Below are 24,170 nucleotides of genomic sequence, written 5' to 3'. Positions count from 1 at the left end.
CCTCAGGTGTAGTCGTGGCTGAGAGGTTAAGGCGATGGACTCGAAATCCATTGGGGTCTCCCCGCGCAGGTTCGAACCCTGCCGACTACGAAGCGATTTGCCTTCTTGGCTGTTTGCGACAGCAACTGTGCCTTCTCTACTTTTCCTGGAAGCTGACTTTTTCCCCCCTCTAACTCCAGTTGCTGCACGACAACTGGTCTTCCCACATCTCTTTTCAAGCAGTGTTTCCAAAGAACCAAGTCCAATGGAAGAGCTTTTAGGTGCTCTGATATAACAGTGTAAAAGAAGCCTACTCATTATGAACTTCTAGCACCATTTACTTCTCTGTCTAGGCCAAAAAAGTGTTAGCAAACTGTTGTGAAAAGAGTCCATTCATTCAATGTCACTGTTCCAAACTTGCCAGGAGAAGCCTATCAGTCTCAGCCCTAGTAGTCTGTGGCCTTCATCCTGCAGTACCGCAAACTTTAAGCAGACAGAGAATGCACATTGTTTGCTGTCATGCACCCAATGCGGCCCGGATAGCTCAGTCGGTAGAGCATCAGACTTTTAATCTGAGGGTCCAGGGTTCAAGTCCCTGTTCGGGCGACAAGCTGTCAGTTTGCTACAGGCCTCCCCTCACGACCGAGTACGAAGGCTATGTGAGATGTTGAATTGAACTGTGACCCCTACTTCTTGGAAGGCACCCTTAAATTTGAGATCCCTTGGCAAACAAGCCAGTGAACCTGTAGGTTGGGGCACGTCTGAGTTTTTTTAAGCAGTCCCGGCCGGTTAGTACTCTGCGTTGTGGCCGCAGCAACTCCGGTTCGAATCCGGGTCACGGCAGGCTTTTTGTGCAGGCGAACACAACACCGAGCTCCATTCTGCCACCTCCATTTTTCATCTGGGTACAGTGCAAGTTATACTATACCAACAACGCAGGCGGTGGACGCTGGCTTTCGCCGGTCAGAAAAGAATGCTCAAAGTGCACAAGTCACTGATAGGGCCAAAGGAGCGGAAGCCATCTTTGTCTGGGCCCGTTCAGGGTTTGGATCCCGTTATGTACGAGAGAGCGCTGTCTTTTCATGCTGGCTAAAGAAATCTGAAGTTGCGACACAGGAAGCACAAAGGCTGCAAACACAGACCACGACGCGGCGCGCTTCGTTCCACTGCATGTTGGCAGTCGGCCATATTCACTCTGCTCTTGACTCTCTAGTATAGCTCTGTTGTGAGCAGAGCCCCCAAAAATACAGGTCACTCGGAAATGTTTCTGTCCACGGAAATCTTCAGTAAAAGGCGAAAGATTTATGCGTTGATGAAGAGAAACTCGAGCAATGGCTCCATTTCCTTGGGCCTGTGCGCGTCCTGTGCTAAACCACTACACTCACCAAGGGTAATCTAGGGTGCCGACACCTGCCAACATGAATTTAATGGCCCCCTCACTGTAAATGGGAGGGGTAAAAGTTAAAAAAGAAGAGCTCCTTTCTGCCACCTCCATTTTTCATCCGGGTGCAGTGCAGGTTGTCCGCGATGTCCTATGCTGCCCACATCTAGCCAACCAAAAAGCATGCAAAACACCCTCAGGTGTAGTCGTGGCTGAGAGGTTAAGGCGATGGACTCGAAATCCATTGGGGTCTCCCCGCGCAGGTTCGAACCCTGCCGACTACGAAGCGCTTTGCCTTCTTGGCTGTTTGCGACAGCAACTGTGCCTTCTCTACTTTTCCTGGAAGCTGATTTTTCCCCCCTCTAACTCCAGTTGCTGCACGACAACTGGTCTTCCCACATCTCTTTTCAAGCAGTGTTTCCAAAGAACCAAGTCCAATGGAAGAGCTTTTAGGTGCTCTGATATAACAGTGTAAAAGAAGCCTACTCATTATGAACTTCTAGCACCATTTACTTCTCTGTCCAGGCCAAAAAAGTGTTAGCAAACTGTTGTGAAAAGAGTCCATTCATTCAATGTCACTGTTCCAAACTTGCCAGGAGAAGCCTATCAGTCTCAGCCCTAGTAGTCTGTGGCCTTCATCCTGCAGTACCGCAAACTTTAAGCAGACAGAGAATGCACATTGTTTGCTGTCATGCATCCAACGTGGCCCGGATAGCTCAGTCGGTAGAGCATCAGACTTTTAATCTGAGGGTCCAGGATTCAAGTCCCTGTTCGGGCGACAAGCTGTCAGTTTGCTACAGGCCTCCCCTCACGACCGAGTACGAAGGCTATGTGAGATGTTGAATTGAACTGTGACCCCTACTTCTTGGAAGGCACCCTTAAATTTGAGATCCCTTGGCAAACAAGCCAGTGAACCTGTAGGTTGGGGCACTTCTGAGTTTTTTTAAGCAGACCCGGCCGGTTAGTACTCTGCGTTGTGGCCGCAGCAACTCCGGTTCGAATCCGGGTCACGGCAGGCTTTTTGTGCAGGCGAACACAACACCGAGCTCCATTCTGCCACCTCCATTTTTCATCTGGGTACAGTGCAAGTTATACTATACCAACAACGCAGGCGGTGGACGCTGGCTTTCGCGGTCAGAAAAGAATGCTCAAAGTGCACAAGTCACTGATAGGGCCAAAGGAGCGTAAGCCATCTTTGTTTGGGCCCGTTCAGGGTTTGGATCCCGTTATGTACGAGAGAGCCCTGTCTTTTCATGCTGGCTAAAGAAATCTGAAGTTGCGACACAGGAAGCACAAAGGCTGCAAACACAGACCACGACGCGGCACGCTTCGTTCCACTGCATGTTGGCAGTCGGCCAGATTCACTCTGCTCTTGACTCTCTAGTATAGCTCTGTTGTGAGCAGAGCCCTCAAAAATACAGGTCACTCGGAAATGTTTCTGTCCACGGAAATCTTCAGTAAAAGGCGAAAGATTTATGCGTTGATGAAGAGAAACTCGAGCTATGGCTCCAATCCCTTGGGCCTGTGCGCTCCCTTTGGTAAACCACTACGCTTACCAAGGGTAACCTAGGGTGCCGACGCCTGCCAACATGTTTTTCATCACCACCGTCACTCCAAATGGGAGGAGTACAAGTTACAAAAGTCCCTTCCATCTCCCAATATTCACAAACCCAATCAAGTCAATGTCATCCCTTTTTTCATGCCCCCCGTATGAAAAGTGAAAAAAAAAAATGTAAATATTAAAGTGGTCCAAATAATGACCCCCTGTAATGTGTATCATTCAAGATATTGAGAGACTTAATAAGGTCATGGCAGGTTGATCTGGTTTTTCATGGAGTAATGGCTCGTTTTGGTGGTGTCGGTGAAATCACGCCGGCTGGGGGCGAAGGCCAGCAAGCGCAGCTCCTCGTTAGTATAGTGGACAGTATCTCCGCCTGTCACGCGGAAGACCGGGGTTCGATTCCCCGACGGGGAGTCCTAGCTTTTTACTGCTTCTGAACGACTCATCCAAAAGTTTTTGGTGCAGACAGAGGTCACAGAAGCAATTCTGCTTCAACGTCAGCCGGAGCCAAAAGGAATGCGTTGGCCGGGAATCGAACCCGGGTCAACTGCTTGGAAGGCAGCTATGCTCACCACTATACCACCAACGCAGGTGGTGGATTTTAGCTTTTAGCATTCTGAAAGGAATGCTTGAAGCGCACGAGTCACTGATAGGGCCAAAGGAGCTGAAGCCATCTTTGTTTGGATCCCGTCATGTACGAGAGAGTGCTGTCTTTCCACGCTGGCTAAAGAAATTTGAAGTTGCGACGCAGAAAGCGCAAAGGCCGCAAACACAGACCATGATGAGGCGCGCTTCGTTCCACTGCACGTTGGCGGGCGGCCAGTTTGATTCTGCTCTTGACACTCCAGTACAGCTCTGCTGTGAGCAGAGCCCCCAAAAATACAGGTCACTCGCAAATGTTCCTCTCCACGGAAATCTTTAGTAAAAGGCGAAAGATTTATGCGTTGATGAAGAGAAACTCGAGCTATGGCTCCATTTCCTTGGGCCTGTGCGCTCCCTGTGCTAAACCACTACACTCACCAAGGGTAATCTAGGGTGCCGACACCTGCCAACATGAATTTAATGGCCCCCTCACTGTAAATGGGAGGAGTAAAAGTTAAAAAAGAAGAGCTCCTTTCTGCCACCTCCATTTTTCATCCGGGTGCAGTGCAGGTTGTCCGCGATGTCCTATGCTGCCCACATCTAGCCAACCAAAAAGCACGCAAAACACACTCAGGTGTAGTCGTGGCTGAGAGGTTAAGGCGATGGACTCGAAATCCATTGGGGTCTCCCCGCGCAGGTTCGAACCCTGCCGACTACGAAGCGCTTTGCCTTCTTGGCTGTTTGCGACAGCAACTGTGCCTTCTCTACTTTTCCTGGAAGCTGATTTTTTCCCCCCTCTAACTCCAGTTGCTGCACGACAACTGGTCTTCCCACATCTCTTTTCAAGCAGTGTTTCCAAAGAACCAAGTCCAATGGAAGAGCTTTTAGGTGCTCTGATATAACAGTGTAAAAGAAGCCTACTCATTATGAACATCTAGCACCATTTACTTCTCTGTCCAGGCCAAAAAAGTGTTAGCAAACTGTTGTGAAAAGAGTCCATTCATTCAATGTCACTGTTCCAAACTTGCCAGGAGAAGCCTATCAGTCTCAGCCCTAGTAGTCTGTGGCCTTCATCCTGCAGTACCGCAAACTTTAAGCAGACAGAGAATGCACATTGTTTGCTGTCATTCTCCCAATGCGGCCCGGATAGCTCAGTCGGTAGAGCATCAGACTTTTAATCTGAGGGTCCAGGGTTCAAGTCCCTGTTCGGGCGACAAGCTGTCAGTTTGCTACAGGCCTCCCCTCACGACCGAGTACGAAGGCTATGTGAGATGTTGAATTGAACTGTGACCCCTGCTTCTTGGAAGGCACCCTTAAATTTGAGATCCCTTGGCAAACAAGCCAGTGAACCTGTAGGTTGTGGCACTTCTGAGTTTTTTTAAGCAGACCCGGCCGGTTAGTACTCTGCGTTGTGGCCGCAGCAACTCCGGTTCGAATCCGGGTCACGGCAGGCTTTTTGTGCAGGCGAACACAACACCGAGCTCCATTCTGCCACCTCCATTTTTCATCTGGGTACAGTGCAAGTTATACTATACCAACAACGCAGGCGGTGGACGCTGGCTTTCGCCGGTCAGAAAAGAATGCTCAAAGTGCACAAGTCACTGATAGGGCCAAAGGAGCGGAAGCCATCTTTGTTTGGGCCCGTTCAGGGTTTGGATCCCGTTATGTACGAGAGAGCGCTGTCTTTTCATGCTGGCTAAAGAAATCTGAAGTTGCGACACAGGAAGCACAAAGGCTGCAAACACAGACCACGACGTGGCGCGCTTCGTTCCACTGCATGTTGGCAGTCGGCCAGATTCACTCTGCTCTTGACTCTCTAGTATAGCTCTGTTGTGAGCAGAGCCCCCAAAAATACAGGTCACTCGGAAATGTTTCTGTCCACGGAAATCTTCAGTAAAAGGCGAAAGATTTATGCGTTGATGAAGAGAAACTCGAGCTATGGCTCCAATCCCTTGGGCCTGTGCGCTCCCTTTGGTAAATCACTACGCTTACCAAGGGTAACCTAGGGTGCCGACGCCTGCCAACATGTTTTTCATCACCACCGTCACTCCAAATGGGAGGAGTACAAGTTACAAAAGTCCCTTCCATCTCCCAATATTCACAAACCCAATCAATTCAATGTCATCCCTTTTTTCATGCCCCCCGTATGAAAAGTGAAAAAAAAAAAAATGTAAATAATAAAGTGGTCCAAATAATGACCCCCTGTAATGTGTATCATTCAAGATATTGAGAGACTTAATAAGGTCATGGCAGGTTGATCTGGTTTTTCATGGAGTAATGGCTCGTTTTGGTGGTGTCGGTGAAATCACGCCGGCTGGGGGCGAAGGCCAGCAAGCGCAGCTCCTCGTTAGTATAGTGGACAGTATCTCCGCCTGTCACGCGGAAGACCGGGGTTCGATTCCCCGACGGGGAGTCCTAGCTTTTTACTGCTTCTGAACGACTCATCCAAAAGTTTTTGGTGCAGACAGAGGTCACAGAAGCAATTCTGCTTCAACGTCAGCCGGAGCCAAAAGGAATGCGTTGGCCGGGAATCGAACCCGGGTCAACTGCTTGGAAGGCAGCTATGCTCACCACTATACCACCAACGCAGGTGGTGGATTTTAGCTTTTAGCATTCTGAAAGGAATGCTTGAAGCGCACGAGTCACTGATAGGGCCAAAGGAGCTGAAGCCATCTTTGTTTGGATCCCGTCATGTACGAGAGAGTGCTGTCTTTCCACGCTGGCTAAAGAAATTTGAAGTTGCGACGCAGAAAGCGCAAAGGCCGCAAACACAGACCATGATGAGGCGCGCTTCGTTCCACTGCACGTTGGCGGGCGGCCAGTTTGATTCTGCTCTTGACACTCCAGTACAGCTCTGCTGTGAGCAGAGCCCCCAAAAATACAGGTCACTCGCAAATGTTCCTCTCCACGGAAATCTTTAGTAAAAGGCGAAAGATTTATGCGTTGATGAAGAGAAACTCGAGCTATGGCTCCATTTCCTTGGGCCTGTGCACTCCCTGTGCTAAACCACTACACTCACCAAGGGTAATCTAGGGTGCCGACACCTGCCAACATGAATTTAATGGCCCCCTCACTGTAAATGGGAGGAGTAAAAGTTAAAAAAGAAGAGCTCCTTTCTGCCACCTCCATTTTTCATCCGGGTGCAGTGCAGGTTGTCCGCGATGTCCTATGCTCCCCACATCTAGCCAACCAAAAAGCACGCAAAACACCCTCAGGTGTAGTCGTGGCTGAGAGGTTAAGGCGATGGACTCGAAATCCATTGGGGTCTCCCCGCGCAGGTTCGAACCCTGCCGACTACGAAGCGCTTTGCCTTCTTGGCTGTTTGCGACAGCAACTGTGCCTTCTCTGCTTTTCCTGGAAGCTGATTTTTCCCCCCCCTCTAACTCCAGTTGCTGCACGACAACTGGTCTTCCCACATCTCTTTTCAAGCAGTGTTTCCAAAGAACCAAGTCCAATGGAAGAGCTTTTAGGTGCTCTGATATAACAGTGTAAAAGAAGCCTACTCATTATGAACTTCTAGCACCATTTACTTCTCTGTCCAGGCCAAAAAAGTGTTAGCAAACTGTTGTGAAAAGAGTCCATTCATTCAATGTCACTGTTCCAAACTTGCCAGGAGAAGCCTATCAGTCTCAGCCCTAGTAGTCTGTGGCCTTCATCCTGCAGTACCGCAAACTTTAAGCAGACAGAGAATGCACATTGTTTGCTGTCATGCTCCCAATGTGGCCCGGATAGCTCAGTCGGTAGAGCATCAGACTTTTAATCTGAGGGTCCAGGGTTCAAGTCCCTGTTCGGGCGACAAACTGTCAGTTTGCTACAGGCCTCCCCTCACGACCGAGTACGAAGGCTATGTGAGATGTTGAATTGAACTGTGACCCCTACTTCTTGGAAGGCACCCTTAAATTTGAGATCCCTTGGCAAACAAGCCAGTGAACCTGTAGGTTGGGGCACTTCTGAGTTTTTTTAAGCAGACCCGGCCGGTTAGTACTCTGCGTTGTGGCCGCAGCAACTCCGGTTCGAATCCGGGTCACGGCAGGCTTTTTGTGCAGGCGAACACAACACCGAGCTCCATTCTGCCACCTCCATTTTTCATCTGGGTACAGTGCAAGTTATACTATACCAACAACGCAGGCGGTGGACGCTGGCTTTCGCCGGTCAGAATAGAATGCTCAAAGTGCACAAGTCACTGATAGGGCCAAAGGAGCGGAAGCCATCTTTGTCTGGGCCCGTTCAGGGTTTGGATCCCGTTATGTACGAGAGAGCGCTGTCTTTTCATGCTGGCTAAAGAAATCTGAAGTTGCGACACAGGAAGCACAAAGGCTGCAAACACAGACCACGACGCGGCGCGCTTCGTTCCACTGCATGTTGGCAGTCGGCCAGATTCACTCTGCTCTTGACTCTCTAGTATCGCTCTGTTGTGAGCAGAGCCCCCAAAAATACAGGTCACTCGCAAATGTTCCTCTCCACGGAAATCTTTAGTAAAAGGCGAAAGATTTATGCGTTGATGAAGAGAAACTCGAGCTATGGCTCCATTTCCTTGGGCCTGTGCGCTCCCTGTGCTAAACCACTACACTCACCAAGGGTAATCTAGGGTGCCGACACCTGCCAACATGAATTTAATGGCCCCCTCACTGTAAATGGGAGGAGTAAAAGTTAAAAAAGAAGAGCTCCTTTCTGCCACCTCCATTTTTCATCCGGGTGCAGTGCAGGTTGTCCGCGATGTCCTATGCTGCCCACATCTAGCCAACCAAAAAGCACGCAAAACACACTCAGGTGTAGTCGTGGCTGAGAGGTTAACCCTCATGTACTGTTCGATTTCAGTTACTTCCTGTACGGTCTGGGTCAAATTGACCCTAACTGGATTCAATACAATTTGCCAAAAATCACACTATGAAAACAACAAAGACTCAGGTACTAACAGTAAACTTTTTTATATGAATACTCATCAAATGGAACATATGATGTATGAATATGTTTCCAAAACATTTTTATTTCTTTTTTTTTTTTTTTACAGTTTTGTTTTGACAAATTTTGAAAATACAAAGTATGCTGACTTTTTTTGCTGGTTTGTTTTAACTTGTTTTTGTTGTTTTGCATTTGCTGCTCAAAACATCAGAACTGAACAATTTAATATTGCTGTATAATGAAAAAAACGTTCACTTTTTGCCTAAGTTGGGTCATTTTTTGTTCTGTAGACTAAATTAATAAATTCAAGGAATTACTCAAGACAAGATGAGCACACAGCAAGTGCATGCTTTCTGCATACAAATTTCTTGCACTTCACACACATGGTTCTGGTTTTGCTGTCACGTTTGGATGGGCACACATCACATCTCTTCCTTTTTTTCCCAACATCTCTGCTCACTTCTTCGTTTTCTGTGGAACTGACTCTGGATCCACCAGCTTGCACTGACTCAACAAAAGCTGAAGCCGCTGGAGATCGAGGTGGACAGGTGCGTCTCTGGATCTCAGGCGTGATGAGAGCTCTTCCCAGCTCTTCCACTTCCAACGTTTGAATGCTGACACGTCCAGGATGTTGTAGAAGATGACCAAAGGCCAACGGACAGTCTTGCGCTGACAGCTGAAGGAGGATTGAACTCTGTCCAAGTTGTCGACTCCACCTTTGGCTTCAGGCCCAGTTACATACTCCTTCAGCTGTCAGCGCAAGACTGTCCGTTGGCCTTTGGTCGTCTTCTACAACATCCTGGACGTGTCAGCATACAAACGTCGGGTGTTCCTGGAAGAGCTGGGAAGAGCTCTCATCACGCCTGAGATCCAGAGACGCACCTGTCCACCTCGATCTCCAGCGGCTTCAGCTTTTGTTGAGTCAGTGCAAGCAGGTGGATCCAGAGTCAGTTCCACAGAAAACGAAAAAGTGAGCAGAGATGTTGGGAAAAAAAGGAAGAGATGTGATGTATGCCCACCCAAACGTGACAGCAAAACCAGAACCATGTGTGTGAAGTGCAAGAAATTTGTATGCAGAAAGCATGCACTTGCTGTGTGCTCATCTTGTCTTGAGTAATTCCTTGAATTTATGAATTTAGTCTACAGAACAAAAAATGACCCAACTTAGGCAAAAAGTGAATGATGCTCACAGAGGAGCGTGAAACAAGACATAACAAAAACAAACAAAGAAATGTTTTGTTTTTTATACTATCTGTCTGACTTTTTTTTTTTTTTTCATTTGTCTTTCTGCAATTTACACTTAATTCTAAATACTGTGATTTAACTTTTTTAAGTGTGTTTGGTTAGGGTTAGAGCTGAAATTAGTAAAACACTTGGACTGGAGTTGAAGAGCAAATGTTATTTTGTGTCTGTACAGGTGCTTTTGAATAGCTGGCTATGTGGGTCAAAATGACCCACAAACATTACGAACGTATAGGCTTGTCTGTATGTACATTTAACAACACATTAGCGTGTTGAAACTTTGCATGCATGTTCATGACCCCAAATGAGAAAAACCCACAAAATATCAAGAAAAACAACATAGTTTTAATAGCATTTCAGATAGATTGCAAAAATAAATGAGAGCTCATTTTTACCATCTGTAGCTGACAAAATATTTTTTCTGTATTGAAATAAGTGGGGGAAATCCCTTTTTTTTTGCTTCCTAGGCTAGTAAAAAACTAAAATAACAAAATATAACCAAGAAATGTTACTATTTTGGGTCTGTAGAGTTGCCTTAGAGCATTAAAATAGGTGGGTCAAATTGACCCGGGAACAGTACGAACGTAACATTTTTTTTTTTAGACATGCCAAAACACATCGGCATGTTGAAACTTTGCATGCATGTTCATGACCCTAAATGCGAAAAACACTCAAAATATCAAGAAAAACAACATAGTTTTAATGGTATTTCAGACAGATTGCAAAAATAAATGAGAGCTAATTTTTACCATCTGTGGCTGACAAAATATTTTTCTGTATTGAAATAAGTGGGGGAAATCTCCTTGTTTTGGCTTCTTAGGCTAGTAAAAAACTAAAATAACAAAATATAACCAATAAATACTACTTTTTTGGGTCTGTAGAGTTGCGCTAGAACATTAAAATAGGCGGGTCAAATTGACCCGGGAACAGTACGAACGTAACATTTTTTTTTTTAGACATGCCAAAAAACATCATTGTGTTGAAACTTTGCATGCATGTTCATGACACTAAATGAGGAAAAGTCACCTAAATTTAAAAAGAAAAACCTAGGTTAACTAGTATATCTGACAACTCAAAAATCAAAACGGGTCAAATTGACCCGGAACAGTACATGAGGGTTAAGGCGATGGACTCGAAATCCATTGGGGTCTCCCCGCGCAGGTTCGAACCCTGCCGACTACGAAGCGCTTTGCCTTCTTGGCTGTTTGCGACAGCAACTGTGCCTTCTCTACTTTTCCTGGAAGCTGATTTTTTCCCCCCTCTAACTCCAGTTGCTGCACGACAACTGGTCTTCCCACATCTCTTTTCAAGCAGTGTTTCCAAAGAACCAAGTCCAATGGAAGAGCTTTTAGGTGCTCTGATATAACAGTGTAAAAGAAGCCTACTCATTATGAACATCTAGCACCATTTACTTCTCTGTCCAGGCCAAAAAAGTGTTAGCAAACTGTTGTGAAAAGAGTCCATTCATTCAATGTCACTGTTCCAAACTTGCCAGGAGAAGCCTATCAGTCTCAGCCCTAGTAGTCTGTGGCCTTCATCCTGCAGTACCGCAAACTTTAAGCAGACAGAGAATGCACATTGTTTGCTGTCATTCTCCCAATGCGGCCCGGATAGCTCAGTCAGTAGAGCATCAGACTTTTAATCTGAGGGTCCAGGGTTCAAGTCCCTGTTCGGGCGACAAGCTGTCAGTTTGCTACAGGCCTCCCCTCACGACCGAGTACGAAGGCTATGTGAGATGTTGAATTGAACTGTGACCCCTGCTTCTTGGAAGGCACCCTTAAATTTGAGATCCCTTGGCAAACAAGCCAGTGAACCTGTAGGTTGGGGCACTTCTGAGTTTTTTTAAGCAGACCCGGCCGGTTAGTACTCTGCGTTGTGGCCGCAGCAACTCCGGTTCGAATCCGGGTCACGGCAGGCTTTTTGTGCAGGCGAACACAACACCGAGCTCCATTCTGCCACCTCCATTTTTCATCTGGGTACAGTGCAAGTTATACTATACCAACAACGCAGGCGGTGGACGCTGGCTTTCGCCGGTCAGAAAAGAATGCTCAAAGTGCACAAGTCACTGATAGGGCCAAAGGAGCGGAAGCCATCTTTGTTTGGGCCCGTTCAGGGTTTGGATCCCGTTATGTACGAGAGAGCGCTGTCTTTTCATGCTGGCTAAAGAAATCTGAAGTTGCGACACAGGAAGCACAAAGGCTGCAAACACAGACCACGACGTGGCGCGCTTCGTTCCACTGCATGTTGGCAGTCGGCCAGATTCACTCTGCTCTTGACTCTCTAGTATAGCTCTGTTGTGAGCAGAGCCCCCAAAAATACAGGTCACTCGGAAATGTTTCTGTCCACGGAAATCTTCAGTAAAAGGCGAAAGATTTATGCGTTGATGAAGAGAAACTCGAGCTATGGCTCCAATCCCTTGGGCCTGTGCGCTCCCTTTGGTAAATCACTACGCTTACCAAGGGTAACCTAGGGTGCCGACGCCTGCCAACATGTTTTTCATCACCACCGTCACTCCAAATGGGAGGAGTACAAGTTACAAAAGTCCCTTCCATCTCCCAATATTCACAAACCCAATCAATTCAATGTCATCCCTTTTTTCATGCCCCCCGTATGAAAAGTGAAAAAAAAAAAAAATGTAAATAATAAAGTGGTCCAAATAATGACCCCCTGTAATGTGTATCATTCAAGATATTGAGAGACTTAATAAGGTCATGGCAGGTTGATCTGGTTTTTCATGGAGTAATGGCTCGTTTTGGTGGTGTCGGTGAAATCACGCCGGCTGGGGGCGAAGGCCAGCAAGCGCAGCTCCTCGTTAGTATAGTGGACAGTATCTCCGCCTGTCACGCGGAAGACCGGGGTTCGATTCCCCGACGGGGAGTCCTAGCTTTTTACTGCTTCTGAACGACTCATCCAAAAGTTTTTGGTGCAGACAGAGGTCACAGAAGCAATTCTGCTTCAACGTCAGCCGGAGCCAAAAGGAATGCGTTGGCCGGGAATCGAACCCGGGTCAACTGCTTGGAAGGCAGCTATGCTCACCACTATACCACCAACGCAGGTGGTGGATTTTAGCTTTTAGCATTCTGAAAGGAATGCTTGAAGCGCACGAGTCACTGATAGGGCCAAAGGAGCTGAAGCCATCTTTGTTTGGATCCCGTCATGTACGAGAGAGTGATGTCTTTCCACGCTGGCTAAAGAAATTTGAAGTTGCGACGCAGAAAGCGCAAAGGCCGCAAACACAGACCATGATGAGGCGCGCTTCGTTCCACTGCATGTTGGCGGGCGGCCAGTTTGATTCTGCTCTTGACATTCCAGTACAGCTCTGCTGTGAGCAGAGCCCCCAAAAATACAGGTCACTCGCAAATGTTCCTCTCCACGGAAATCTTTAGTAAAAGGCGAAAGATTTATGCGTTGATGAAGAGAAACTCGAGCTATGGCTCCATTTCCTTGGGCCTGTGCGCTCCCTGTGCTAAACCACTACACTCACCAAGGGTAATCTAGGGTGCCGACACCTGCCAACATGAATTTAATGGCCCCCTCACTGTAAATGGGAGGAGTAAAAGTTAAAAAAGAAGAGCTCCTTTCTGCCACCTCCATTTTTCATCCGGGTGCAGTGCAGGTTGTCCGCGATGTCCTATGCTGCCCACATCTAGCCAAACAAAAAGCACGCAAAACACCCTCAGGTGTAGTCGTGGCTGAGAGGTTAAGGCGATGGACTCGAAATCCATTGGGGTCTCCCCGCGCAGGTTCGAACCCTGCCGACTACGAAGCGATTTGCCTTCTTGGCTGTTTGCGACAGCAACTGTGCCTTCTCTACTTTTCCTGGAAGCTGACTTTTTCCCCCCTCTAACTCCAGTTGCTGCACGACAACTGGTCTTCCCACATCTCTTTTCAAGCAGTGTTTCCAAAGAACCAAGTCCAATGGAAGAGCTTTTAGGTGCTCTGATATAACAGTGTAAAAGAAGCCTACTCATTATGAACTTCTAGCACCATTTACTTCTCTGTCTAGGCCAAAAAAGTGTTAGCAAACTGTTGTGAAAAGAGTCCATTCATTCAATGTCACTGTTCCAAACTTGCCAGGAGAAGCCTATCAGTCTCAGCCCTAGTAGTCTGTGGCCTTCATCCTGCAGTACCGCAAACTTTAAGCAGACAGAGAATGCACATTGTTTGCTGTCATGCACCCAATGCGGCCCGGATAGCTCAGTCGGTAGAGCATCAGACTTTTAATCTGAGGGTCCAGGGTTCAAGTCCCTGTTCGGGCGACAAGCTGTCAGTTTGCTACAGGCCTCCCCTCACGACCGAGTACGAAGGCTATGTGAGATGTTGAATTGAACTGTGACCCCTACTTCTTGGAAGGCACCCTTAAATTTGAGATCCCTTGGCAAACAAGCCAGTGAACCTGTAGGTTGGGGCACGTCTGAGTTTTTTTAAGCAGTCCCGGCCGGTTAGTACTCTGCGTTGTGGCCGCAGCAACTCCGGTTCGAATCCGGGTCACGGCAGGCTTTTTGTGCAGGCGAACACAACACCGAGCTCCATTCTGCCACCTCCATTTTTCATCTGGGTACAGTGCAAGTTATACTATACCAACAACGCAGGCGGTGGACGCTGGCTTTCGCCGGTCAGAAAAGAATGCTCAAAGTGCACAAGTCACTGATAGGGCCAAAGGAGCGGAAGCCATCTTTGTCTGGGCCCGTTCAGGGTTTGGATCCCGTTATGTACGAGAGAGCGCTGTCTTTTCATGCTGGCTAAAGAAATCTGAAGTTGCGACACAGGAAGCACAAAGGCTGCAAACACAGACCACGACGCGGCGCGCTTCGTTCCACTGCATGTTGGCAGTCGGCCATATTCACTCTGCTCTTGACTCTCTAGTATAGCTCTGTTGTGAGCAGAGCCCCCAAAAATACAGGTCACTCGGAAATGTTTCTGTCCACGGAAATCTTCAGTAAAAGGCGAAAGATTTATGCGTTGATGAAGAGAAACTCGAGCAATGGCTCCATTTCCTTGGGCCTGTGCGCGTCCTGTGCTAAACCACTACACTCACCAAGGGTAATCTAGGGTGCCGACACCTGCCAACATGAATTTAATGGCCCCCTCACTGTAAATGGGAGGGGTAAAAGTTAAAAAAGAAGAGCTCCTTTCTGCCACCTCCATTTTTCATCCGGGTGCAGTGCAGGTTGTCCGCGATGTCCTATGCTGCCCACATCTAGCCAACCAAAAAGCATGCAAAACACCCTCAGGTGTAGTCGTGGCTGAGAGGTTAAGGCGATGGACTCGAAATCCATTGGGGTCTCCCCGCGCAGGTTCGAACCCTGCCGACTACGAAGCGCTTTGCCTTCTTGGCTGTTTGCGACAGCAACTGTGCCTTCTCTACTTTTCCTGGAAGCTGATTTTTCCCCCCTCTAACTCCAGTTGCTGCACGACAACTGGTCTTCCCACATCTCTTTTCAAGCAGTGTTTCCAAAGAACCAAGTCCAATGGAAGAGCTTTTAGGTGCTCTGATATAACAGTGTAAAAGAAGCCTACTCATTATGAACTTCTAGCACCATTTACTTCTCTGTCCAGGCCAAAAAAGTGTTAGCAAACTGTTGTGAAAAGAGTCCATTCATTCAATGTCACTGTTCCAAACTTGCCAGGAGAAGCCTATCAGTCTCAGCCCTAGTAGTCTGTGGCCTTCATCCTGCAGTACCGCAAACTTTAAGCAGACAGAGAATGCACATTGTTTGCTGTCATGCATCCAACGTGGCCCGGATAGCTCAGTCGGTAGAGCATCAGACTTTTAATCTGAGGGTCCAGGATTCAAGTCCCTGTTCGGGCGACAAGCTGTCAGTTTGCTACAGGCCTCCCCTCACGACCGAGTACGAAGGCTATGTGAGATGTTGAATTGAACTGTGACCCCTACTTCTTGGAAGGCACCCTTAAATTTGAGATCCCTTGGCAAACAAGCCAGTGAACCTGTAGGTTGGGGCACTTCTGAGTTTTTTTAAGCAGACCCGGCCGGTTAGTACTCTGCGTTGTGGCCGCAGCAACTCCGGTTCGAATCCGGGTCACGGCAGGCTTTTTGTGCAGGCGAACACAACACCGAGCTCCATTCTGCCACCTCCATTTTTCATCTGGGTACAGTGCAAGTTATACTATACCAACAACGCAGGCGGTGGACGCTGGCTTTCGCGGTCAGAAAAGAATGCTCAAAGTGCACAAGTCACTGATAGGGCCAAAGGAGCGTAAGCCATCTTTGTTTGGGCCCGTTCAGGGTTTGGATCCCGTTATGTACGAGAGAGCCCTGTCTTTTCATGCTGGCTAAAGAAATCTGAAGTTGCGACACAGGAAGCACAAAGGCTGCAAACACAGACCACGACGCGGCACGCTTCGTTCCACTGCATGTTGGCAGTCGGCCAGATTCACTCTGCTCTTGACTCTCTAGTATAGCTCTGTTGTGAGCAGAGCCCTCAAAAATACAGGTCACTCGGAAATGTTTCTGTCCACGGAAATCTTCAGTAAAAGGCGAAAGATTTATGCGTTGATGAAGAGAAACTCGAGCTATGGCTCCAATCCCTTGGGCCTGTGCGCTCCCTTTGGTAAACCACTACGCTTACCAAGGGTAACCTAGGGTGCCGACGCCTGCCAACATGTTTTTCATCACCACCGTCACTCCAAATGGGAGGAGTACAAGTTACAAAAGTCCCTTCCATCTCCCAATATTCACAAACCCAATCAAGTCAATGTCATCCCTTTTTTCATGCCCCCCGTATGAAAAGTGAAAAAAAAAAATGTAAATATTAAAGTGGTCCAAATAATGACCCCCTGTAATGTGTATCATTCAAGATATTGAGAGACTTAATAAGGTCATGGCAGGTTGATCTGGTTTTTCATGGAGTAATGGCTCGTTTTGGTGGTGTCGGTGAAATCACGCCGGCTGGGGGCGAAGGCCAGCAAGCGCAGCTCCTCGTTAGTATAGTGGACAGTATCTCCGCCTGTCACGCGGAAGACCGGGGTTCGATTCCCCGACGGGGAGTCCTAGCTTTTTACTGCTTCTGAACGACTCATCCAAAAGTTTTTGGTGCAGACAGAGGTCACAGAAGCAATTCTGCTTCAACGTCAGCCGGAGCCAAAAGGAATGCGTTGGCCGGGAATCGAACCCGGGTCAACTGCTTGGAAGGCAGCTATGCTCACCACTATACCACCAACGCAGGTGGTGGATTTTAGCTTTTAGCATTCTGAAAGGAATGCTTGAAGCGCACGAGTCACTGATAGGGCCAAAGGAGCTGAAGCCATCTTTGTTTGGATCCCGTCATGTACGAGAGAGTGCTGTCTTTCCACGCTGGCTAAAGAAATTTGAAGTTGCGACGCAGAAAGCGCAAAGGCCGCAAACACAGACCATGATGAGGCGCGCTTCGTTCCACTGCACGTTGGCGGGCGGCCAGTTTGATTCTGCTCTTGACACTCCAGTACAGCTCTGCTGTGAGCAGAGCCCCCAAAAATACAGGTCACTCGCAAATGTTCCTCTCCACGGAAATCTTTAGTAAAAGGCGAAAGATTTATGCGTTGATGAAGAGAAACTCGAGCTATGGCTCCATTTCCTTGGGCCTGTGCGCTCCCTGTGCTAAACCACTACACTCACCAAGGGTAATCTAGGGTGCCGACACCTGCCAACATGAATTTAATGGCCCCCTCACTGTAAATGGGAGGAGTAAAAGTTAAAAAAGAAGAGCTCCTTTCTGCCACCTCCATTTTTCATCCGGGTGCAGTGCAGGTTGTCCGCGATGTCCTATGCTGCCCACATCTAGCCAACCAAAAAGCACGCAAAACACACTCAGGTGTAGTCGTGGCTGAGAGGTTAAGGCGATGGACTCGAAATCCATTGGGGTCTCCCCGCGCAGGTTCGAACCCTGCCGACTACGAAGCGCTTTGCCTTCTTGGCTGTTTGCGACAGCAACTGTGCCTTCTCTACTTTTCCTGGAAGCTGATTTTTTCCCCCCTCTAACTCCAGTTGCTGCACGACAACTGGTCTTCCCACATCTCTTTTCAAGCAGTGTTTCCAAAGAACCAAGTCCAATGGAAGAGCTTTTAGGTGCTCTGATATAACAGTGTAAAAGAAGCCTACTCATTATGAACATCTAGCACCATTTACTTCTCTGTCCAGGCCAAAAAAGTGTTAGCAAACTGTTGTGAAAAGAGTCCATTCATTCAATGTCACTGTTCCAAACTTGCCAGGAGAAGCCTATCAGTCTCAGCCCTAGTAGTCTGTGGCCTTCATCCTGCAGTACCGCAAACTTTAAGCAGACAGAGAATGCACATTGTTTGCTGTCATTCTCCCAATGCGGCCCGGATAGCTCAGTCGGTAGAGCATCAGACTTTTAATCTGAGGGTCCAGGGTTCAAGTCCCTGTTCGGGCGACAAGCTGTCAGTTTGCTACAGGCCTCCCCTCACGACCGAGTACGAAGGCTATGTGAGATGTTGAATTGAACTGTGACCCCTGCTTCTTGGAAGGCACCCTTAAATTTGAGATCCCTTGGCAAACAAGCCAGTGAACCTGTAGGTTGTGGCACTTCTGAGTTTTTTTAAGCAGACCCGGCCGGTTAGTACTCTGCGTTGTGGCCGCAGCAACTCCGGTTCGAATCCGGGTCACGGCAGGCTTTTTGTGCAGGCGAACACAACACCGAGCTCCATTCTGCCACCTCCATTTTTCATCTGGGTACAGTGCAAGTTATACTATACCAACAACGCAGGCGGTGGACGCTGGCTTTCGCCGGTCAGAAAAGAATGCTCAAAGTGCACAAGTCACTGATAGGGCCAAAGGAGCGGAAGCCATCTTTGTTTGGGCCCGTTCAGGGTTTGGATCCCGTTATGTACGAGAGAGCGCTGTCTTTTCATGCTGGCTAAAGAAATCTGAAGTTGCGACACAGGAAGCACAAAGGCTGCAAACACAGACCACGACGTGGCGCGCTTCGTTCCACTGCATGTTGGCAGTCGGCCAGATTCACTCTGCTCTTGACTCTCTAGTATAGCTCTGTTGTGAGCAGAGCCCCCAAAAATACAGGTCACTCGGAAATGTTTCTGTCCACGGAAATCTTCAGTAAAAGGCGAAAGATTTATGCGTTGATGAAGAGAAACTCGAGCTATGGCTCCAATCCCTTGGGCCTGTGCGCTCCCTTTGGTAAATCACTACGCTTACCAAGGGTAACCTAGGGTGCCGACGCCTGCCAACATGTTTTTCATCACCACCGTCACTCCAAATGGGAGGAGTACAAGTTACAAAAGTCCCTTCCATCTCCCAATATTCACAAACCCAATCAATTCAATGTCATCCCTTTTTTCATGCCCCCCGTATGAAAAGTGAAAAAAAAAAAAATGTAAATAATAAAGTGGTCCAAATAATGACCCCCTGTAATGTGTATCATTCAAGATATTGAGAGACTTAATAAGGTCATGGCAGGTTGATCTGGTTTTTCATGGAGTAATGGCTCGTTTTGGTGGTGTCGGTGAAATCACGCCGGCTGGGGGCGAAGGCCAGCAAGCGCAGCTCCTCGTTAGTATAGTGGACAGTATCTCCGCCTGTCACGCGGAAGACCGGGGTTCGATTCCCCGACGGGGAGTCCTAGCTTTTTACTGCTTCTGAACGACTCATCCAAAAGTTTTTGGTGCAGACAGAGGTCACAGAAGCAATTCTGCTTCAACGTCAGCCGGAGCCAAAAGGAATGCGTTGGCCGGGAATCGAACCCGGGTCAACTGCTTGGAAGGCAGCTATGCTCACCACTATACCACCAACGCAGGTGGTGGATTTTAGCTTTTAGCATTCTGAAAGGAATGCTTGAAGCGCACGAGTCACTGATAGGGCCAAAGGAGCTGAAGCCATCTTTGTTTGGATCCCGTCATGTACGAGAGAGTGCTGTCTTTCCACGCTGGCTAAAGAAATTTGAAGTTGCGACGCAGAAAGCGCAAAGGCCGCAAACACAGACCATGATGAGGCGCGCTTCGTTCCACTGCACGTTGGCGGGCGGCCAGTTTGATTCTGCTCTTGACACTCCAGTACAGCTCTGCTGTGAGCAGAGCCCCCAAAAATACAGGTCACTCGCAAATGTTCCTCTCCACGGAAATCTTTAGTAAAAGGCGAAAGATTTATGCGTTGATGAAGAGAAACTCGAGCTATGGCTCCATTTCCTTGGGCCTGTGCACTCCCTGTGCTAAACCACTACACTCACCAAGGGTAATCTAGGGTGCCGACACCTGCCAACATGAATTTAATGGCCCCCTCACTGTAAATGGGAGGAGTAAAAGTTAAAAAAGAAGAGCTCCTTTCTGCCACCTCCATTTTTCATCCGGGTGCAGTGCAGGTTGTCCGCGATGTCCTATGCTCCCCACATCTAGCCAACCAAAAAGCACGCAAAACACCCTCAGGTGTAGTCGTGGCTGAGAGGTTAAGGCGATGGACTCGAAATCCATTGGGGTCTCCCCGCGCAGGTTCGAACCCTGCCGACTACGAAGCGCTTTGCCTTCTTGGCTGTTTGCGACAGCAACTGTGCCTTCTCTGCTTTTCCTGGAAGCTGATTTTTCCCCCCCCTCTAACTCCAGTTGCTGCACGACAACTGGTCTTCCCACATCTCTTTTCAAGCAGTGTTTCCAAAGAACCAAGTCCAATGGAAGAGCTTTTAGGTGCTCTGATATAACAGTGTAAAAGAAGCCTACTCATTATGAACTTCTAGCACCATTTACTTCTCTGTCCAGGCCAAAAAAGTGTTAGCAAACTGTTGTGAAAAGAGTCCATTCATTCAATGTCACTGTTCCAAACTTGCCAGGAGAAGCCTATCAGTCTCAGCCCTAGTAGTCTGTGGCCTTCATCCTGCAGTACCGCAAACTTTAAGCAGACAGAGAATGCACATTGTTTGCTGTCATGCTCCCAATGTGGCCCGGATAGCTCAGTCGGTAGAGCATCAGACTTTTAATCTGAGGGTCCAGGGTTCAAGTCCCTGTTCGGGCGACAAACTGTCAGTTTGCTACAGGCCTCCCCTCACGACCGAGTACGAAGGCTATGTGAGATGTTGAATTGAACTGTGACCCCTACTTCTTGGAAGGCACCCTTAAATTTGAGATCCCTTGGCAAACAAGCCAGTGAACCTGTAGGTTGGGGCACTTCTGAGTTTTTTTAAGCAGACCCGGCCGGTTAGTACTCTGCGTTGTGGCCGCAGCAACTCCGGTTCGAATCCGGGTCACGGCAGGCTTTTTGTGCAGGCGAACACAACACCGAGCTCCATTCTGCCACCTCCATTTTTCATCTGGGTACAGTGCAAGTTATACTATACCAACAACGCAGGCGGTGGACGCTGGCTTTCGCCGGTCAGAATAGAATGCTCAAAGTGCACAAGTCACTGATAGGGCCAAAGGAGCGGAAGCCATCTTTGTCTGGGCCCGTTCAGGGTTTGGATCCCGTTATGTACGAGAGAGCGCTGTCTTTTCATGCTGGCTAAAGAAATCTGAAGTTGCGACACAGGAAGCACAAAGGCTGCAAACACAGACCACGACGCGGCGCGCTTCGTTCCACTGCATGTTGGCAGTCGGCCAGATTCACTCTGCTCTTGACTCTCTAGTATCGCTCTGTTGTGAGCAGAGCCCCCAAAAATACAGGTCACTCGCAAATGTTCCTCTCCACGGAAATCTTTAGTAAAAGGCGAAAGATTTATGCGTTGATGAAGAGAAACTCGAGCTATGGCTCCATTTCCTTGGGCCTGTGCGCTCCCTGTGCTAAACCACTACACTCACCAAGGGTAATCTAGGGTGCCGACACCTGCCAACATGAATTTAATGGCCCCCTCACTGTAAATGGGAGGAGTAAAAGTTAAAAAAGAAGAGCTCCTTTCTGCCACCTCCATTTTTCATCCGGGTGCAGTGCAGGTTGTCCGCGATGTCCTATGCTGCCCACATCTAGCCAACCAAAAAGCACGCAAAACACACTCAGGTGTAGTCGTGGCTGAGAGGTTAAGGCGATGGACTCGAAATCCATTGGGGTCTCCCCGCGCAGGTTCGAACCCTGCCGACTACGAAGCGCTTTGCCTTCTTGGCTGTTTGCGACAGCAACTGTGCCTTCTCTACTTTTCCTGGAAGCTGATTTTTTCCCCCCTCTAACTCCAGTTGCTGCACGACAACTGGTCTTCCCACATCTCTTTTCAAGCAGTGTTTCCAAAGAACCAAGTCCAATGGAAGAGCTTTTAGGTGCTCTGATATAACAGTGTAAAAGAAGCCTACTCATTATGAACATCTAGCACCATTTACTTCTCTGTCCAGGCCAAAAAAGTGTTAGCAAACTGTTGTGAAAAGAGTCCATTCATTCAATGTCACTGTTCCAAACTTGCCAGGAGAAGCCTATCAGTCTCAGCCCTAGTAGTCTGTGGCCTTCATCCTGCAGTACCGCAAACTTTAAGCAGACAGAGAATGCACATTGTTTGCTGTCATTCTCCCAATGCGGCCCGGATAGCTCAGTCAGTAGAGCATCAGACTTTTAATCTGAGGGTCCAGGGTTCAAGTCCCTGTTCGGGCGACAAGCTGTCAGTTTGCTACAGGCCTCCCCTCACGACCGAGTACGAAGGCTATGTGAGATGTTGAATTGAACTGTGACCCCTGCTTCTTGGAAGGCACCCTTAAATTTGAGATCCCTTGGCAAACAAGCCAGTGAACCTGTAGGTTGGGGCACTTCTGAGTTTTTTTAAGCAGACCCGGCCGGTTAGTACTCTGCGTTGTGGCCGCAGCAACTCCGGTTCGAATCCGGGTCACGGCAGGCTTTTTGTGCAGGCGAACACAACACCGAGCTCCATTCTGCCACCTCCATTTTTCATCTGGGTACAGTGCAAGTTATACTATACCAACAACGCAGGCGGTGGACGCTGGCTTTCGCCGGTCAGAAAAGAATGCTCAAAGTGCACAAGTCACTGATAGGGCCAAAGGAGCGGAAGCCATCTTTGTTTGGGCCCGTTCAGGGTTTGGATCCCGTTATGTACGAGAGAGCGCTGTCTTTTCATGCTGGCTAAAGAAATCTGAAGTTGCGACACAGGAAGCACAAAGGCTGCAAACACAGACCACGACGTGGCGCGCTTCGTTCCACTGCATGTTGGCAGTCGGCCAGATTCACTCTGCTCTTGACTCTCTAGTATAGCTCTGTTGTGAGCAGAGCCCCCAAAAATACAGGTCACTCGGAAATGTTTCTGTCCACGGAAATCTTCAGTAAAAGGCGAAAGATTTATGCGTTGATGAAGAGAAACTCGAGCTATGGCTCCAATCCCTTGGGCCTGTGCGCTCCCTTTGGTAAATCACTACGCTTACCAAGGGTAACCTAGGGTGCCGACGCCTGCCAACATGTTTTTCATCACCACCGTCACTCCAAATGGGAGGAGTACAAGTTACAAAAGTCCCTTCCATCTCCCAATATTCACAAACCCAATCAATTCAATGTCATCCCTTTTTTCATGCCCCCCGTATGAAAAGTGAAAAAAAAAAAAAATGTAAATAATAAAGTGGTCCAAATAATGACCCCCTGTAATGTGTATCATTCAAGATATTGAGAGACTTAATAAGGTCATGGCAGGTTGATCTGGTTTTTCATGGAGTAATGGCTCGTTTTGGTGGTGTCGGTGAAATCACGCCGGCTGGGGGCGAAGGCCAGCAAGCGCAGCTCCTCGTTAGTATAGTGGACAGTATCTCCGCCTGTCACGCGGAAGACCGGGGTTCGATTCCCCGACGGGGAGTCCTAGCTTTTTACTGCTTCTGAACGACTCATCCAAAAGTTTTTGGTGCAGACAGAGGTCACAGAAGCAATTCTGCTTCAACGTCAGCCGGAGCCAAAAGGAATGCGTTGGCCGGGAATCGAACCCGGGTCAACTGCTTGGAAGGCAGCTATGCTCACCACTATACCACCAACGCAGGTGGTGGATTTTAGCTTTTAGCATTCTGAAAGGAATGCTTGAAGCGCACGAGTCACTGATAGGGCCAAAGGAGCTGAAGCCATCTTTGTTTGGATCCCGTCATGTACGAGAGAGTGATGTCTTTCCACGCTGGCTAAAGAAATTTGAAGTTGCGACGCAGAAAGCGCAAAGGCCGCAAACACAGACCATGATGAGGCGCGCTTCGTTCCACTGCATGTTGGCGGGCGGCCAGTTTGATTCTGCTCTTGACATTCCAGTACAGCTCTGCTGTGAGCAGAGCCCCCAAAAATACAGGTCACTCGCAAATGTTCCTCTCCACGGAAATCTTTAGTAAAAGGCGAAAGATTTATGCGTTGATGAAGAGAAACTCGAGCTATGGCTCCATTTCCTTGGGCCTGTGCGCTCCCTGTGCTAAACCACTACACTCACCAAGGGTAATCTAGGGTGCCGACACCTGCCAACATGAATTTAATGGCCCCCTCACTGTAAATGGGAGGAGTAAAAGTTAAAAAAGAAGAGCTCCTTTCTGCCACCTCCATTTTTCATCCGGGTGCAGTGCAGGTTGTCCGCGATGTCCTATGCTGCCCACATCTAGCCAAACAAAAAGCACGCAAAACAC

General features: G+C 48.3%; 43 non-coding genes across 43 annotated transcripts; 21 read left to right on the top strand and 22 right to left on the bottom strand.

Annotated features, from left to right (window-relative positions):
- The first annotated feature begins 8 nt into the window (after positions 1-8).
- On the top strand, positions 9-90 carry trnas-cga (transfer RNA serine (anticodon CGA)). The gene has a single exon. It is a non-coding gene; the product is annotated as a tRNA-Ser (tRNA).
- Positions 91-512: 422 nt separating this feature from the next.
- Positions 513-585, top strand: trnak-uuu (transfer RNA lysine (anticodon UUU)). Its single transcript has one exon. It is a non-coding gene; the product is annotated as a tRNA-Lys (tRNA).
- A 610-nt stretch (positions 586-1,195) lies between these two features.
- Positions 1,196-1,310, bottom strand: LOC141311276 (U5 spliceosomal RNA). Its single transcript, XR_012348740.1, has one exon. It is a non-coding gene; the product is annotated as a U5 spliceosomal RNA (small nuclear RNA).
- Positions 1,311-1,562: 252 nt separating this feature from the next.
- Positions 1,563-1,644, top strand: trnas-cga (transfer RNA serine (anticodon CGA)). The gene has a single exon. It is a non-coding gene; the product is annotated as a tRNA-Ser (tRNA).
- Positions 1,645-2,747: 1,103 nt separating this feature from the next.
- Positions 2,748-2,862, bottom strand: LOC141311281 (U5 spliceosomal RNA). Its single transcript, XR_012348744.1, has one exon. It is a non-coding gene; the product is annotated as a U5 spliceosomal RNA (small nuclear RNA).
- A 401-nt stretch (positions 2,863-3,263) lies between these two features.
- On the top strand, positions 3,264-3,335 carry trnad-guc (transfer RNA aspartic acid (anticodon GUC)). Its single transcript has one exon. It is a non-coding gene; the product is annotated as a tRNA-Asp (tRNA).
- A 103-nt stretch (positions 3,336-3,438) lies between these two features.
- trnag-ucc (transfer RNA glycine (anticodon UCC)) lies at positions 3,439-3,510 on the bottom strand. The gene has a single exon. It is a non-coding gene; the product is annotated as a tRNA-Gly (tRNA).
- Positions 3,511-3,772: 262 nt separating this feature from the next.
- On the bottom strand, positions 3,773-3,888 carry LOC141311164 (U5 spliceosomal RNA). Its single transcript, XR_012348629.1, has one exon. It is a non-coding gene; the product is annotated as a U5 spliceosomal RNA (small nuclear RNA).
- Positions 3,889-4,139: 251 nt separating this feature from the next.
- Positions 4,140-4,221, top strand: trnas-cga (transfer RNA serine (anticodon CGA)). Its single transcript has one exon. It is a non-coding gene; the product is annotated as a tRNA-Ser (tRNA).
- A 422-nt stretch (positions 4,222-4,643) lies between these two features.
- On the top strand, positions 4,644-4,716 carry trnak-uuu (transfer RNA lysine (anticodon UUU)). The gene has a single exon. It is a non-coding gene; the product is annotated as a tRNA-Lys (tRNA).
- Positions 4,717-5,326: 610 nt separating this feature from the next.
- LOC141311236 (U5 spliceosomal RNA) lies at positions 5,327-5,441 on the bottom strand. The gene has a single exon (XR_012348700.1). It is a non-coding gene; the product is annotated as a U5 spliceosomal RNA (small nuclear RNA).
- A 403-nt stretch (positions 5,442-5,844) lies between these two features.
- On the top strand, positions 5,845-5,916 carry trnad-guc (transfer RNA aspartic acid (anticodon GUC)). Its single transcript has one exon. It is a non-coding gene; the product is annotated as a tRNA-Asp (tRNA).
- A 103-nt stretch (positions 5,917-6,019) lies between these two features.
- trnag-ucc (transfer RNA glycine (anticodon UCC)) lies at positions 6,020-6,091 on the bottom strand. The gene has a single exon. It is a non-coding gene; the product is annotated as a tRNA-Gly (tRNA).
- Positions 6,092-6,353: 262 nt separating this feature from the next.
- On the bottom strand, positions 6,354-6,469 carry LOC141311163 (U5 spliceosomal RNA). Its single transcript, XR_012348628.1, has one exon. It is a non-coding gene; the product is annotated as a U5 spliceosomal RNA (small nuclear RNA).
- Positions 6,470-6,720: 251 nt separating this feature from the next.
- trnas-cga (transfer RNA serine (anticodon CGA)) lies at positions 6,721-6,802 on the top strand. The gene has a single exon. It is a non-coding gene; the product is annotated as a tRNA-Ser (tRNA).
- A 423-nt stretch (positions 6,803-7,225) lies between these two features.
- Positions 7,226-7,298, top strand: trnak-uuu (transfer RNA lysine (anticodon UUU)). Its single transcript has one exon. It is a non-coding gene; the product is annotated as a tRNA-Lys (tRNA).
- Positions 7,299-7,908: 610 nt separating this feature from the next.
- Positions 7,909-8,024, bottom strand: LOC141311197 (U5 spliceosomal RNA). Its single transcript, XR_012348662.1, has one exon. It is a non-coding gene; the product is annotated as a U5 spliceosomal RNA (small nuclear RNA).
- A 3,910-nt stretch (positions 8,025-11,934) lies between these two features.
- Positions 11,935-12,049, bottom strand: LOC141311235 (U5 spliceosomal RNA). The gene has a single exon (XR_012348699.1). It is a non-coding gene; the product is annotated as a U5 spliceosomal RNA (small nuclear RNA).
- Positions 12,050-12,453: 404 nt separating this feature from the next.
- trnad-guc (transfer RNA aspartic acid (anticodon GUC)) lies at positions 12,454-12,525 on the top strand. Its single transcript has one exon. It is a non-coding gene; the product is annotated as a tRNA-Asp (tRNA).
- Positions 12,526-12,628: 103 nt separating this feature from the next.
- Positions 12,629-12,700, bottom strand: trnag-ucc (transfer RNA glycine (anticodon UCC)). Its single transcript has one exon. It is a non-coding gene; the product is annotated as a tRNA-Gly (tRNA).
- Positions 12,701-12,962: 262 nt separating this feature from the next.
- LOC141311162 (U5 spliceosomal RNA) lies at positions 12,963-13,078 on the bottom strand. The gene has a single exon (XR_012348627.1). It is a non-coding gene; the product is annotated as a U5 spliceosomal RNA (small nuclear RNA).
- A 251-nt stretch (positions 13,079-13,329) lies between these two features.
- On the top strand, positions 13,330-13,411 carry trnas-cga (transfer RNA serine (anticodon CGA)). Its single transcript has one exon. It is a non-coding gene; the product is annotated as a tRNA-Ser (tRNA).
- A 422-nt stretch (positions 13,412-13,833) lies between these two features.
- trnak-uuu (transfer RNA lysine (anticodon UUU)) lies at positions 13,834-13,906 on the top strand. Its single transcript has one exon. It is a non-coding gene; the product is annotated as a tRNA-Lys (tRNA).
- Positions 13,907-14,516: 610 nt separating this feature from the next.
- Positions 14,517-14,631, bottom strand: LOC141311275 (U5 spliceosomal RNA). Its single transcript, XR_012348739.1, has one exon. It is a non-coding gene; the product is annotated as a U5 spliceosomal RNA (small nuclear RNA).
- A 252-nt stretch (positions 14,632-14,883) lies between these two features.
- trnas-cga (transfer RNA serine (anticodon CGA)) lies at positions 14,884-14,965 on the top strand. The gene has a single exon. It is a non-coding gene; the product is annotated as a tRNA-Ser (tRNA).
- A 1,103-nt stretch (positions 14,966-16,068) lies between these two features.
- On the bottom strand, positions 16,069-16,183 carry LOC141311280 (U5 spliceosomal RNA). Its single transcript, XR_012348743.1, has one exon. It is a non-coding gene; the product is annotated as a U5 spliceosomal RNA (small nuclear RNA).
- Positions 16,184-16,584: 401 nt separating this feature from the next.
- trnad-guc (transfer RNA aspartic acid (anticodon GUC)) lies at positions 16,585-16,656 on the top strand. The gene has a single exon. It is a non-coding gene; the product is annotated as a tRNA-Asp (tRNA).
- A 103-nt stretch (positions 16,657-16,759) lies between these two features.
- Positions 16,760-16,831, bottom strand: trnag-ucc (transfer RNA glycine (anticodon UCC)). The gene has a single exon. It is a non-coding gene; the product is annotated as a tRNA-Gly (tRNA).
- A 262-nt stretch (positions 16,832-17,093) lies between these two features.
- LOC141311161 (U5 spliceosomal RNA) lies at positions 17,094-17,209 on the bottom strand. The gene has a single exon (XR_012348625.1). It is a non-coding gene; the product is annotated as a U5 spliceosomal RNA (small nuclear RNA).
- Positions 17,210-17,460: 251 nt separating this feature from the next.
- Positions 17,461-17,542, top strand: trnas-cga (transfer RNA serine (anticodon CGA)). The gene has a single exon. It is a non-coding gene; the product is annotated as a tRNA-Ser (tRNA).
- A 422-nt stretch (positions 17,543-17,964) lies between these two features.
- Positions 17,965-18,037, top strand: trnak-uuu (transfer RNA lysine (anticodon UUU)). Its single transcript has one exon. It is a non-coding gene; the product is annotated as a tRNA-Lys (tRNA).
- A 610-nt stretch (positions 18,038-18,647) lies between these two features.
- Positions 18,648-18,762, bottom strand: LOC141311234 (U5 spliceosomal RNA). Its single transcript, XR_012348698.1, has one exon. It is a non-coding gene; the product is annotated as a U5 spliceosomal RNA (small nuclear RNA).
- A 403-nt stretch (positions 18,763-19,165) lies between these two features.
- Positions 19,166-19,237, top strand: trnad-guc (transfer RNA aspartic acid (anticodon GUC)). The gene has a single exon. It is a non-coding gene; the product is annotated as a tRNA-Asp (tRNA).
- Positions 19,238-19,340: 103 nt separating this feature from the next.
- On the bottom strand, positions 19,341-19,412 carry trnag-ucc (transfer RNA glycine (anticodon UCC)). Its single transcript has one exon. It is a non-coding gene; the product is annotated as a tRNA-Gly (tRNA).
- Positions 19,413-19,674: 262 nt separating this feature from the next.
- LOC141311160 (U5 spliceosomal RNA) lies at positions 19,675-19,790 on the bottom strand. The gene has a single exon (XR_012348624.1). It is a non-coding gene; the product is annotated as a U5 spliceosomal RNA (small nuclear RNA).
- A 251-nt stretch (positions 19,791-20,041) lies between these two features.
- Positions 20,042-20,123, top strand: trnas-cga (transfer RNA serine (anticodon CGA)). The gene has a single exon. It is a non-coding gene; the product is annotated as a tRNA-Ser (tRNA).
- A 423-nt stretch (positions 20,124-20,546) lies between these two features.
- trnak-uuu (transfer RNA lysine (anticodon UUU)) lies at positions 20,547-20,619 on the top strand. The gene has a single exon. It is a non-coding gene; the product is annotated as a tRNA-Lys (tRNA).
- A 610-nt stretch (positions 20,620-21,229) lies between these two features.
- On the bottom strand, positions 21,230-21,345 carry LOC141311196 (U5 spliceosomal RNA). The gene has a single exon (XR_012348661.1). It is a non-coding gene; the product is annotated as a U5 spliceosomal RNA (small nuclear RNA).
- Positions 21,346-21,596: 251 nt separating this feature from the next.
- On the top strand, positions 21,597-21,678 carry trnas-cga (transfer RNA serine (anticodon CGA)). The gene has a single exon. It is a non-coding gene; the product is annotated as a tRNA-Ser (tRNA).
- Positions 21,679-22,783: 1,105 nt separating this feature from the next.
- LOC141311232 (U5 spliceosomal RNA) lies at positions 22,784-22,898 on the bottom strand. The gene has a single exon (XR_012348697.1). It is a non-coding gene; the product is annotated as a U5 spliceosomal RNA (small nuclear RNA).
- Positions 22,899-23,302: 404 nt separating this feature from the next.
- Positions 23,303-23,374, top strand: trnad-guc (transfer RNA aspartic acid (anticodon GUC)). Its single transcript has one exon. It is a non-coding gene; the product is annotated as a tRNA-Asp (tRNA).
- A 103-nt stretch (positions 23,375-23,477) lies between these two features.
- trnag-ucc (transfer RNA glycine (anticodon UCC)) lies at positions 23,478-23,549 on the bottom strand. The gene has a single exon. It is a non-coding gene; the product is annotated as a tRNA-Gly (tRNA).
- A 262-nt stretch (positions 23,550-23,811) lies between these two features.
- On the bottom strand, positions 23,812-23,927 carry LOC141311159 (U5 spliceosomal RNA). The gene has a single exon (XR_012348623.1). It is a non-coding gene; the product is annotated as a U5 spliceosomal RNA (small nuclear RNA).
- Between the last annotated feature and the right edge of the window lie 243 nt (positions 23,928-24,170).

Source organism: Garra rufa, unplaced genomic scaffold (genome assembly GCF_049309525.1).
Source record: "Garra rufa unplaced genomic scaffold, GarRuf1.0 hap1_unplaced_003, whole genome shotgun sequence".
NCBI classification, from domain to species: Eukaryota; Metazoa; Chordata; class Actinopteri; order Cypriniformes; family Cyprinidae; genus Garra; species Garra rufa.
Note: the sequence above shows the minus strand (reverse complement) of the source record. Positions and strands in the feature narration are given on the sequence as shown.